Genomic DNA, 14,174 nt, shown 5'->3' on the forward strand with positions numbered 1-14,174 from the left:
AAACTTGACCTTTTGGTGCAGGGAGGAGGGCACTGCCTTAGTACGATGTATCCATGGTCGACCCAGAAGTAAGTTGAAACTGGTAGGCACATCAATTACCTGGAACGGTACCTCCATTATGGCTGGCCCAATTGCCAATTTTAGTGTAGCAACCCCCAATACTTCCCTCCGGGTGCTGTCGTAGGCTTTCACTATCTGGTCCGATGGAATGAAATCTGTTTCTTCCAACCCTAGACAGCTGGCTACCCTTAGTGGGCAGACGTTCAGTGCTGACCCATTATCAATGAGAACCATGGGTACAGTTTTATCTCTGGTTTGAACTGTGACGTAAAGGGCATTGTTGTGACTGCCTCCCTCCTTGGGTAAGTCATCATCAGAAAACCCGATGCTTTGCATCTTTGATGATTGGGTGAGGGTGGACACCAGCACTTCAGGGCTAACTTCCACCGATGTTTGGAGTTGACTCAAAGCCTTGCAAAGAGCTTGGCGATGAGGAAAGGATGATGCCAGAAGTTCCCAGATTGACACTTTAGCCTGGGTCTTCTTCAACTGTGAGAGTACCGGGTCTTCCTTTGGCTCATCTGCCCTCTGGTAGGGGTTATTTTGGACTTTGTCCAGGACTAGTGGTTCATACTGTCTTCCGCTCCTGGTTATTGCATCAACCTCTTCAGTCAGATCATTCAGATCCAGGACATAGATTTCATTCATTTCTAGGAATAGCTCGAAAGGATCGATCAATTCCTGGTCAGAAACAATAGCATTTACCCCGTGATTTGGTAAGGGATTAGTGCTAATGTTTGGCTTACTCCTTAGAATAATTGAACCGTTGTCCACCAGGTCTTGGATGCGGCTCTTAAGCGTCCAGCACGCTTCAGTCTTGTGCCCACTACCCTGATGGTACTCACAGTATTCGTCAGCTCTGTAGTTCCTTGGTAATGGGTTGGGTGGCGGCCTTGCTTCCAAAGGCTTGATGTAGTTTGCTTTGACAGCCTCTCAGAATACTAAAAGGATTGGCATCCTAAGATCAGTATATGTTCTTCTTGACTGACTGCCACTTCTCATATTTCCCACACGTAAAGGATTCGTGGGGGTGATGCTTGCCACTTCGTGGACTTTGCTAGCTTGGCTAGGTTTCTTGTATTTTGAGGTTCCTGAGTCTTCTTTCAGTTGCCCCATTTGAATCAAATCTTCTACCTTCGTAGCAGTGGCAATAAGCGACTGAAACGTTGGTAGGTACTGGGTTTGTAGTTGTTGTTGGTAGACAGGCTGCAGGTTCTTTATAATTATGTCCACCTGTTCTTGCTCAAAAGGTCGGTTGATCATTTGGGCGGCCTTGGCCCTTCACCTCGTAAGGAACGAGGAAAAGGGTTCGTTGTTTTTCTGTTTAGTGGTTTCCAGTTCCCTCCGAGTAACATCAACCTCCATGTTATAGTGGTATTGCATATTAAACGCATTGCAGATGTCCTCCCAGGTCTTCATTTTAGACCGGTCCAGGCTGACAAACCACCTCAAAACAGCACCGGTGAGTGATTGTTGAAACAACTGAGCAAGGAGCTCGCTGCTCAATCCAAACGGGTTAAGGGCACCCACATACATTTTTAGGTGCGTTTTGGGACAAGTGGTTCCATCAAACTTGTCCATGTTGGGCATTTTGAATTTTGTGGGCAGTCTTGCTTCGGGAAACACGGACAAGGAGTCTATGTCCACCACTTCCTTGTGTGTTTTAAGGGCAGTAATAGACCTTTCCAACAGTTCCAGTTTTTCTCTCATTTTCTGAGCTTCCAGCTCAGAAGCAATTCTGGAGGGCATGTCATCCAGGTTAAGGGTAGGGTTTGTTGGTTCAGCAGTAGGTCCCTGATTAGAGGTAGCAGGTCCACTTCCCCCAGCCGAAGTCCCATTTCCATTACCATTACCCAATTCAACTATCAGGGCAGTCATTTGGGTAGCCAATGCCTCATTCATTCTGGCCTCCAGTTGTTCAATGAGGTTTTGGATGTCAGTAAGTGATGCCATTGGTGCAGTTGGAGTTGGTGAAGTTGAAGCTGGTGAAGTTGGTGAAGCTGGTGAGGTAAGTGATAGCACTGTAGGTGTGACTAGAACTTGGATAGGCACTCGAACAGCGGGTACCTATAAGTATAAGGGTAATGGGATTAGGGTACAGTGGGTAGTATTCTGTATCAGGGTAGCGGAAGTGGATCGACTCTTTGTCCAACTGTGCATGACTAAAAACAAAAGAGTGTTTTGTGTTCTCTTTGTGTTTATTCAATGTGTATGATATGTCGTGAATGCGCACAACAACACGTCATAATCTGTTTATGATATGATTCACATCATTGGGTGCATACAGTCCTAAAGGATAGGTTCTATAGGCTATGACACAAATAAAGAATTGGCTTATTAAGGGACCCTTGAACCTTGAGCATGGATATACCTAACCACATGTGACACAAAGAGTTTCGCGTGGGTCCAACGGTACACATACTCATGGGCCATCCCCAAAAGGATTAGGGATGGTTTGTGGTAATAGGGAGGACGCTTTGGCTGTCCGTCGACATAATCAAAGAGACCTGCCGATCAGCGCTACTTGCTATCCAGACTCAGAAGTTTGAACAGAGAGAGAAGAAATTCATTTGAAATTCATTTTTTATGCAATGGAGAAAAGGATTCTCAATCGTGCAAATAAATCAACAAGTTAAAATGTTTTAATTAAATTGTACAAATTGAGTCCAAATTTCCTCATCTCGTATTCTTAAAGAAAGAATACTCGATTCATGTTAAGGTACCCTGCAAAACCAAGCATAGGAAAATAATACCCTAAAGAAGGGCAGGTTAGTTTACATAACAATCGTAGTCCACTTTATGTAAAACGATTACATGAATCCCCAGCAGAGTCGCCAAACTGTGAACCCCTACCCCAAAAACATAGGCATATAAATGCATATGACTAAGGGCAGAAATGCATGTGAATGTATGAGTCGCCACCTTGTTTAATTATTTTAGGGTAAACTAGGAAAAAACCCTAAGTGACTCCAATTTTAATTAACCTAAGTCTAGGCTAATTACCCCAATGTTTAAGGCACAATCTTCGAACCCGAGGTGGATCCCGAGACCAAGTCATGTTGATAAACTAACCGATGAATGAATGCTTTGCAGGGTAAATGATGCAATGGGACCAATGAAATGTTTGAGTGATTTCGACTTGCCGCTTGGGGTTAAATCCCAAACGTGCCTACGTACTTCCGTTTGAATGGAAGATCAAAGTCAACATAGTTCGATAGGCCTTTTTAAAAGGGCTTTGAATGGGTATGCTTAATGCATGAGTGTGTGTATGCTTCGTGCATTTTGTTTAGGCATTTTGCCAAAGAATTGATTGATTAGGCGTTTGTTGCCAAAAAAAGTGTTGATTTAAGGCTTTTAGCCAAAAAGATTGATTTAGGCAATTCATTTGCCAAAAGTTGATGTGTTTTAGGCGATTATTGCCAAAATTGATTATTTGCAGGCTTTTAGCCAAAATGGGTTGGTTTAGGCAATTCGTTTGCCAAAAGTGTTTGATTTGAAGGTTTTAGCCAAAATGAGTAGATTTTAGGTAATTTATTTGCCAAAACTTTGATTTAAGCGATTTATCGCTAAAGAAAAAATGGTTAATCTCACTTATAGGCAATTTATTTGCCAAAAGTGATCAATTGATGTAACACCCGCCGGCCAATCCCGGAGAACCAGACGGCGGATGCCACAATCGGTGCCGGAGCACCGTCTTATGTCACTTATTAAAGCTGGATCACAAATTAGAAGTGGTTAAATTTTCATAAGGAGGCAAGTAATTAACATTTTGTTTTGTTTTTTTTTTTTTTGTTAACAAAAATAATATTTAAGGAAATTCTTACGAAAATTTCGCAAGAGTTTCCCCTAAAAATTAACTTGCCACACAAAGAAAATATACACACTTCCAATTTTCTCCAAACCCCAAAACTCCAATTCAACATAACATACCACAAGCACTTCTAAATATCCATCAACATACGCATCATAGTCTAAACACATTCTTTTCAAGGAATATATAATCATCATACACCAAAAATATAATAAGATGTTATTTCCTTCAATAATCATAACTCTTAATACATTATAAACTTATTATATACAACCTCCATAATACAATCTTTATATACATGCCAAAAAATCACCATTTACAAAATATCCTACCCAAAATGTGATCTCTACTCTAATGCTTGTCCTCTAGTCTTGAAGAACACCCTCCGCTCCTAACCTGCGCGTGATAAAAATCAACGCGCTGAGTGGAAGACTCAGTGGTGCTAAATAACCAACAATTAAATTAAATAGAAAAGCCAAGTCAAATCTGAAATTACTCAACTATATAAATACCGAAATCGCATTTATTTAATTCAAATACTTTGAAAGCAATGAGAATATTATAAATACAAATATGTCTTCATTCTTTTATAGCAACAATAAAATTTCATTTTTTTTTTTCGTTAAGGCTCATACTTATGCAGAATGAACATAAGCAGATTTGATCGTGGCCTATGTTAGCGCCACCCCCATCACATACTCGTGGCCTATGAAAGCACCGCCGTGGCCTATGAAAGCACCACCCCCATCACACAATCGTGGCCTATGAAAGCACCACCCCATCACACAAATAAGCGCGTCCGCCTATTTATAAGGGCTGATAACCCTAGCATATGATCATAGCTTCACAATAAGAAAATCCATCTCATCATACCACGTCTCAATCATGCATAGTAGAGCCCAAATCAAAATCATTCTTTCACAAAAGCAATAATTCTTAATCAAAACCTCTTCATTTAGTACTCATCAGTTCAAAAGTTTTACGCAAAACACTATAAATGTATATATACTTAATATAGTATAAAAGTACATAAATCAAGAACTTTTCAGCATTTCCAAAACTTGACCTCTGCTGGGTTTTTAACACATAATTTGAGTTATGGGTCTCCAAATGAATAAAATCAGAGTCATTAGAAATCTAAGACAAAATGCTACAAATGTTCAGAAGGGACCACAGCCCAGATCACAGAGTAAGATAACAAACAAAAGCTCAGAACACAGACCAACAGATCAGACCTGATTTAGCAGAACCAAGTCCAATGTTTCTTGAATTCCTACTTCACCAAACACTCAAATGAAACCAATCTAGAATGAGCGAATTCTCAAGACACAGGGAAACAACTTTTATGAAGAACTCAGAACCTAATCTTATCATTATAGTGGTCAAAATGGGCACTCAATTTAGTAATGCATGTGGCCCGACACAACAAAGTCAGTTTGGGTGTTTCAGCCATAAGTTGAGCTATGTATATCCAATTTGGACACAAGAGGATGGGTTAGAAAGATAAGAAGTAAAGATATAACTTTTATGAAGAACATAAAACGTTATTTTGCCATTTGAGTGGTCAGAATGGACAATAATTTCGGATATACAGGTAAGACATCATAACAGAACCAGTTTTGGTATTTCAATCATAAGTTGAGCTACAAGTATTGGAATTAGACATAAGAATATGTTTTGGAAAGCTGAGAAATAGAGCTACAACTTGCATGAAGAAGTCAGAAACAAATGGGAAGTATAAAGGGGTCAAAAATGAGTTCCAATCCCACGGCAGAACACATCTCACATTAAAATTCAGCAATTTCAACAAAACATACAAAGTTCCCAAAATATATTCAAAACCCTAACCATGTAAAACAACTTAAACAAGTGAAATTATGATTGCACTAACCTTATTAACAAGCTTGATTAAGCTTGGAAAGCCTTACTCCTTGGCTTTCTCTTTCCCCTTTGAGGATGGTTCTCCAACCTCTTCAAAGCATGAAAAATCAACATTACAAGCAAAACTTGACAAAAGAAATAGTTGGAGCATGATTTAATGCATCAATAACATGTCTAAACCATGAATTCTACTTAACAATTCACAAAACTCAAAAACCACAACTTACTTGCTTCAATGGTAACTTCACTTCTCTTTGCTTTTAATCACCAATCTCAACTTCTACTCCTTAATTCTTAAGCATTAAGTCCTATTCTATGGTTTAATTAGGTAGTTTGGTGGTAAATTTGGAGGTAAGAAAATGAAGAAAATGAAAGAAGAAGGAAGAAAATGGAAATGGCGTGGAGAAGAGAAGAGAAGAAAGACAAAAATGTTGTGGTGTTTACTTTAAGTGCCAAAGTCAAATTTGATTTCCTAAAATCATGCAAAATGTGTGGCTAAGATCAAGTCCTAAGTAATCTCATCCAATGGCTCTAAATATTCCTCAAATAATTCTCTTCTACTTCTTATTTAACTCCACCAATTAATTAAATTAACTCCACTAAAATAATTCCTCATTTATTTTTTAATATACCACACTAGAAATATTATGCATTTAATACATAAACTCTCCAAAAATATTCATTAAATATTTTCTACCCACCTAAATCATGTAAACATGCTCCAAAAATAGTAAATAAAATATTAACTAAGCATAGTAATTTTTCCGGACTAAAATAATACCAAGTCCCGGACCGATGGTACTATTCACAGACCGGTAAATCACTATTACCGACACTAAAAAAAAAAAAAATCAGTCTATTACAGTTCTCCCCCCCTTAAAAGAAATTCGTCCTCGAATTTACCTGGTGTAAATAACTGAGGATGCTGTTGTCTCATAATATCTTCACTTTCCCATGTAGCTTCCTCGGTCTTATGGTTTCTCCAAAGGACCTTTACCAAAGGAATTCTCTTATTCCTTAGTTCCTTGATTTCCCTCGCAAGTATCCTCACTGGTTCTTCCTCATAAGTCAAATCTGGCTCTATGGTAACAGAATCAACTGGTATCACATGTGATGGGTCGGATCGATGCCTCCTCAACATAGACACGTGGAAAACATTATGTATCCTATCCAGGTCTGGTGGTAAAGCTAGTCTATAGGCTAATGGACCCACACGCTCAATGATCTCATATGGACCAATGAACCTAGGACTAAGCTTACCCTTTCTTCCAAATCTCAATATCTTTTTCCACGGAGATACCTTAAGGAAAACCTTATCTCCCATTGCATACTCTATATCTTTCCTCTTCAAATCCGCATAAGATTTCTGATGATCTGAAGCTGTTTTCAATCTATCTCTGATAATTCTGACCTTATCCTCTGTGTCTCGAATCAAATCTGGACCTATAATCTTACCCTCACTCAATTCCGACCAACACAGTGGAGTCCTACATCTCCTGCCATATAGTGCTTCGAAGGGAGCCATCTGAATGCTCGACTGATAACTGTTATTGTAGGCAAATTCAGTAAGTCGAATGTACTTCTCCCAACTGCCCTCAAACTCAATAGCACAAGCTCTTAACATATCCTCCAAAATCTGAATAACCCGCTCTGACTGACCATCAGTCTGAGGATGAAAAGCTGTGCTGAAATTCAGCTTAATACCCAGGGCCTCATGTAGCTTCTTCCAAAATCTAGAAGTAAATCTCGGATCTCTATCTGAAATGATGGAAGAAGGAACCCCATGTAATCTCACTATCTCATCTATATAAAGCTCTGCATACTGCTCCATGGTGAAGTCAGTCCTAACAGGAAGAAAGTGTGCCGACTTAGATAGTCTATCAACTATTACCCATACAGCATCTTTCTTTCTAGGTGTAGGAGGCAACCCAATCACAAAATCCATGGTAATCCTATCCCATTTCCACTCCGGAATAGAAGTAGGGTGTAACAAACCAGAAGGAAACTGATGCTCTGCTTTCACTTGCTGGCATGTCAAACACCTCGACACATAATCTGTGATATCCCTCTTCATCGCCGGCCACCAATAGTGTGATTTTAGATCATGATACATCTTATTACTGCCAGGATGCATAGCATAGGGACTACTATGAGCTTCCTTTAAGATACTCTTTCTCAACTCTGAAATTTTAGGCACACAAATTTGATCCCCAAAATACAAGCAGTCCTCTCTAATCTCAAATCCCTTCTTCTTACCCTCTCTGACTAGGCCTTTCCACAAGGCAATAGTCTCATCACCCTGCTGTGCATCTCTAATCTACTGCAGTAGGCTAGGTTTCACCATAAGCTCTGCTACAAGAGCACCATCTCTAGTCACAGTTAAGTGTGCATTCATAGCACGAAGAGCAACTACTGCCTTTCTACTGAGTGCATCTGCCACTACATTAGCTCTACCCGGGTGGTAATCAATAGTGAACTCATAGTCCTTAAGTAGCTCTAACCATCTATGCTGCCTCAGGTTAAGCTCTCTCTGTGTAAGCAAATACTTAAGGCTCCTATGATCCGTATACAAGTGGCATTTCTCACCATATAAGTAATGTCTCCAAATCTTCAAGGCAAACACAATAGCTGCTAACTCCAAATCATGGGTAGGGTAGTTCTTCTCATGTGGCTTCAGCTGCCGGGAAGCATAAGCAATCACCTTGCCCTCCTGCATAAGCACACAACCCAAACCATTATGCGAAGCATCACTATAAACATCATATGGTCTGCCTGGAGCTGGCTGTGTCAAAACTGGAGCCTCAGTAAGCATCGCCTTAAGCTTCTCAAAGCTACTCTGGCATCTATCAGTCCACTCAAAACGGACATCCTTACGGAGAAGTCTAGTCAAAGGGGCTGCAATAAGAGAAAACCCCTTGACAAACCTCCTGTAATATCCAGCCAAACCTAAGAAACTGCGAATCTCTGTGACATTCGTAGGTGGCTTCCAATCAAGCACTGCCTCAATCTTCTTCGGGTCCACCCGAATACCCTCTGCAGAAACAACATGCCCTAAGAAAGCAATATCAGTCAACCAAAATTCACACTTACTGAGCTTGGCATACAACTGTCGGTCTCTCAAGGTCTGCAGAACTATTCGTAGGTGATGATCATGATCCTCTCTAGTCGGAGAGTACACCAAAATATCATCAATAAAAACCACCACGAACTGATCCAAATAAGGATGGAAGATCCGGTTCATCAGGTCCATAAACACTGCTGGAGCATTAGTCAACCCAAATGGCATCACTAAAAACTCATAGTGACCGTAGCGTGTCCTGAAAGCAGTCTTAGGTACATCTGATCCCTTCACCCTTAGCTGATGATAACCTGATCTCAAATCTATCTTCGAGAATACACTAGCCCCTCTCAGCTGATCAAACAAATCATCTATCCGAGGCAATGGATATCGATTCTTCACAGTAACTTTGTTAAGTTGTCTGTAATCAATACACAATCTAAGTGAGCCATCCTTCTTCTTTACAAACAATACTGGAGCACCCCATGGAGATACACTAGGACGAATAAAACCCTTATCAAGCAACTCCTGAATCTGTATCTTTAACTCTTTCAATTCAGCAGGCGCCATCCGATATGGAGCAATGGATATCGGTGCAGTACCAGGCATAACATCAATACCAAACTCAACCTCTCTCTCAGGAGGTAAACCAGGCAACTCCTCTGGAAACACATCCGAAAAATCACATACTGTGGGTATATCATGGACACTAGGAGACTCTGACTCTGGAGCAAGTACACAGGCTAAGTAGGCCTCACAACCATGCTGGATCAGTCTTCTCGTAGTAGAAGCAGAAATAACGTTAGAGAGGTAATCCGACCTCTCCCCCACAACTACAATCTCCTCTTCAGACGGAGTCTGAAGCGTAATCCTCTTACATCTACAATCAACAATGACCCCATGTCTAGACAACCAATCCATACCCAATATCACATCATACTCCCGAAAAGGCAACTCTATCAAATCACCCGGAAATACATACCCATGAATGGCTATAGGGCAATCTCTATACACCCGATCAACTACTACACTCTGACCCAAAGGGCTAGTAACCTCAACGCTGTGCTCTAATGTCTCAGCATGCATACTACCCAGTCTACCCACATGTATGCATATGTATGAATGCGTGGAGCCCGGATCAATCAAAGCAAGTACAAAAGTGTCAAAGATAGAGAAGGTACCTGCTATGACGTCCGGCGCATCCCGCTGCTCCCTGGTCCTGATGGCATAAGCTCTCGCCTGTGCTCTAGCCTCTGGTCTCTCCACAATCTCAGACACGGGTCTCTCACTCCTAGTACCATATCCCTCACTACGGCCTCTACCTCTGCCTCTCTGAACATAGGGAGCTGGCCTCCCAACCTGGTGAGCTGGATGAGTCACAGTCATAGGACAATCCCTAATTATATGCTCAGTGGATCCACATCTATAGCAAGCTCGCGTAGCTCTCCAACACACCCTAATATGTCTCCTGCCACACTGACTGCAAATTGGTAGACCTGACCATGCAGTACCTCCACCACTAGCAACAGATGAAACCGGAGGAGCTGATCACGGAACTATACCCCGACCAACTGTCTGGCCCGGTCTAGCCCCATCTGCGGTCCGCCTCTAAATCTCTTGCTACTAGACTGGACCCCTGAAGTCTGTCCAGACGTAGCACTCTGAAATCTCTTATACCGACTGCTCTGCTGGATCCTCTGACCTCTGGCCTGTCTCTCATTCCGAATAAGCTCAAGCTCTGTAGCAGCCTTCACCAAACCAGCTAATGTAGTGTGGGGCTGGGATGTCAAGTGCATCCTATACTCATCCAGTAACCCCTTCCGACACCGCTTACACCGATCTGCTTCAGTAGGGACCAACTTAGAAGCATACCTACTCAACCGCAGAAACTCCCGCTCATACTCGGAGACAGTCATCCGTCCCTGCCTGAGCTCAAGGAACTCTGCTATCCTCTGATCCGTGTATAACTCCCCTACATATTTCTCCCGAAAAGCAGAGAGAAAGAAATCCCAAGTAACATCCTCAACTCTCACTGTCTTCACCATAGACTCCCACCATAGGTAAGCCTCTTCCTTTAGTAAGGAAACAGCACAAATCAATCTATCTGTAGGAGTACACTGCATCTGGTCCAAAACCCTCTATGTAGCTTAGAGCCAAAATTCTGCTACAGAAGGATCACCATCTCTCCGACCCATAAAATCCTCAACACGATACTTCCTCAGTCTCTCTACCGGGGTATGAACTGGAACAGGGGCTGGTACGACTGGAGCCTGGGGAACAGCTCCCGCAGCCTGCCTCAATGCAGCTACAAACTGCTGTACCAAATCACCCTGATTAGGCCCCACAGGACCTGCAGTAGCCTGCCCTACAGCTGAGGCGTGCTCTGCATCGGAACCCAAAATCCCACCAGCATCACCACCGGCTGGCCTACCGCCCTCTAACATAGTACCCTCTGGAGGGACATAACTGTCCACCTCCTCATTCGGTAGGCGCTGAGACATCACTAAATACCTACAAAGACCAGCGGATTCGCATCAGAGAGAAATTCCCAAAACAGACTAATATGGCATGTATTTAACTTAAATCACTTATATCATGACTCCAAATCGGATAAACTCTCATACCAAATAATATATCCTAGAATCGTCTAAACCTATGCTATGATACCACAAAATGTAACACCCACCGGCCAATCCCGGAGAACCAGACGGCGGATGCCACAATCGGTGCCGGAGCACCGTCTTATGTCACTTATTAAAGCTAGATCACAAATTAGAAGTGGTTAAATTTTCATAAGGAGGCAAGTAATTAACATTTTGTTTTGTTTCTTTTTTTTTTGGTTAACGAAAATAATATTTAAGGAAATTCCTATGAAAATTTCGCAAGAGTTTCCCCTAAAAATTAACTTGCCACACAAAGAAAATATACACACTTCCAATTTTCTCCAAACCCAAAACTCCAATTCAACATAACATACCACAAGCACTTCTAAATATCCATCAACATACGCATCATAGTCTAAACACATTCTTTTCAAGGAATATATAATCATCATACACCAAAAATATAATAAGATGTTATTTCCTTCAATAATCATAACTCTTAATACATTATAAACTTATTATATACAACCTCCATAATACAATCTTTATATACATGCCAAAAATCACCATTTACAAAATATCCTACCCAAAATGTGATCTCTACTCTGATGCTTGTCCTCTGGTCTTGAAGAACACCCTCCGCTCCTAACCTGCGCGTGATAAAAATCAACGCGCTGAGTGGAAGACTCAGTGGTGCTAAATAACCAACAATTAAATTAAATAGAAAAGCCAAGTCAAATCTGAAATTACTCAACTATATAAATACCGAAATCACATTTATTTAATTCAAATACTTTGAAAGCAATGAGAAGATTATAAATACAAATATGTCTTCATTCTTTTATAGCAACAATAAAATTTCATTTTTTTTTCGTTAAGGCTCATACTCATGCAGAATGAACATAAGCAGATTTGATCGTGGCCTATGTTAGCGCCACCCCCATCACATACTCGTGGCCTATGAAAGCACCGCCGTGGCCTATGAAAGCACCACCCCCATCACACAATCGTGGCCTATGAAAGCACCACCGTGGCCTATGAAAGCACCACCCCATCACACAAATAAGCGCGTCTGCCTATTTATAAGGGCTGATAACCCTAGCATATGATCATAGCTTCACAATAAGAAAATCCATCTCATCATACCACGTCTCAATCATGCATAGTAGAGCCCAAATCAAAATCATTCTTTCACAAAAGCAATAATTCTTAATCAAAACCTCTTCATTTAGTACTCATCAGTTCAAAAGTTTTACTCAAAACACTATAAATGTATATATACTTAATATAGTATAAAAGTACATAAATCAAGAACTTTTCAGCATTTCCAAAACTTGACCTCTGCTGGGTTTTTAACACATAATTTGAGTTATGGGTCTCCAAATGAATAAAATCAGAGTCATTAGAAAGCTAAGACAAAATGCTACAAATGTTCAAAAGGGACTACAGCCCAGATCACAGAGTAAGATAACAAACAAAAGCTCAGAACACAGACCAACAGATCAGACCTGATTCAGCAGAACCAAGTCCAATGTTTCTTGAATTCCTACTTCACCAAAAAATCAAATGAAACCAATCCAGAACGAGAGAATTCTCAAGACACAGGGCAACAACTTTTATGAAGAACTCAGAACTAATCTTATCATTATAGTGGTCAAAATGGGCACTCAATTTAGTAATGCATGTGGCCCGACACAACAGAGTCAGTTTGGGTGTTTCAGCCATAAGTTGAGCTATGTATATCCAATTTGGACACAAGAGGATGGGTTGGAAAGATAAGAAGTAAAGCTATAACTTTTATGAAGAACATAAAACGTTATTTTGCCATTTGAGTGGTCAAAATGAATAATAAGTTCGGATATACAGGTAAGACATCATAACAGAACCAGTTTTGGTATTTCAATCATAAGTTGAGCTACAAGTATTGGAATTAGACATAAGAATATGTTTTGGAAAGCTGCGAAATAGAGCTACAACTTTCATGAAGAAGTCAGAAACAAATGGGAAGTATAAAGGGGTCAAAAATGAGTTCCAATCCCACGGCAGAACACATCTCACATTAAAATTCAGCAATTTCAACAAAACATACAAAGTTCCCAAAATATATTCAAAACCCTAACCATGTAAAACAACTTAAACAAGTGAAATTATGATTGCACTAACCTTATTAACAAGCTTGATTAAGCTTGGAAAGCCTTACTCCTTGGCTTTCTCTTTCCCCTTTGAGGATGGTTCTCCAACCTCTTCAAAGCATGAAAAATCAACATTACAAGCAAAACTTGACAAAAGAAATAGTTGGAGCATGATTTAATGCATCAATAACATGTCTAAACCATGAATTCTACTTAACAATTCACAAAACTCAAAAACCACAACTTACTTGCTTCAATGGTAACTTCACTTCTCTTTGCTTTTAATCACCAATCTCAACTTCTACTCCTTAATTCTTAAGCATTAAGTCCTATTCTATGGTTTAATTAGGTAGTTTGGTGGTAAATTTGGAGGTAAGAAAATGAAGAAAATGAAAGAAGAAGGAAGAAAATGGAAATGGCGTGGAGAAGAGAAGAGAAGAAAGACAAAAATGTTGTGGTGTTTACTTTAAGTGCCAAAGTCAAATTTGACTTCCTAAAATCATGCAAAATGTGTGGCTAAGATCAAGTCCTAAGTAATCTCATCCAATGGCTCTAAATATTCCTCAAATAATTCTCTTCTACTTCTTATTTAACTCCACCAATTAATTAAATTAACTCCACTAAAATAA

General features: G+C 40.3%; 1 long non-coding RNA gene across 1 annotated transcript; it reads right to left on the reverse strand.

Annotated features, from left to right (window-relative positions):
* Positions 1-11,949: 11,949 nt before the first annotated feature.
* LOC149492657 (uncharacterized) lies at positions 11,950-13,948 on the reverse strand. The gene is made up of 3 exons (XR_016318728.1): positions 13,794-13,948; positions 13,577-13,656; positions 11,950-12,063 (listed from the first exon to the last, which is right to left on the reverse strand). It is a non-coding gene; the product is annotated as an uncharacterized LOC149492657 (long non-coding RNA).
* Positions 13,949-14,174: the final 226 nt, after the last annotated feature.

This window comes from Jatropha curcas, chromosome 11 (assembly GCF_041381405.1).
Source record: "Jatropha curcas cultivar XTBG-Jc1 chromosome 11, XTBG_Jcur_1.0, whole genome shotgun sequence".
NCBI classification, from domain to species: domain Eukaryota; kingdom Viridiplantae; phylum Streptophyta; class Magnoliopsida; order Malpighiales; family Euphorbiaceae; genus Jatropha; species Jatropha curcas.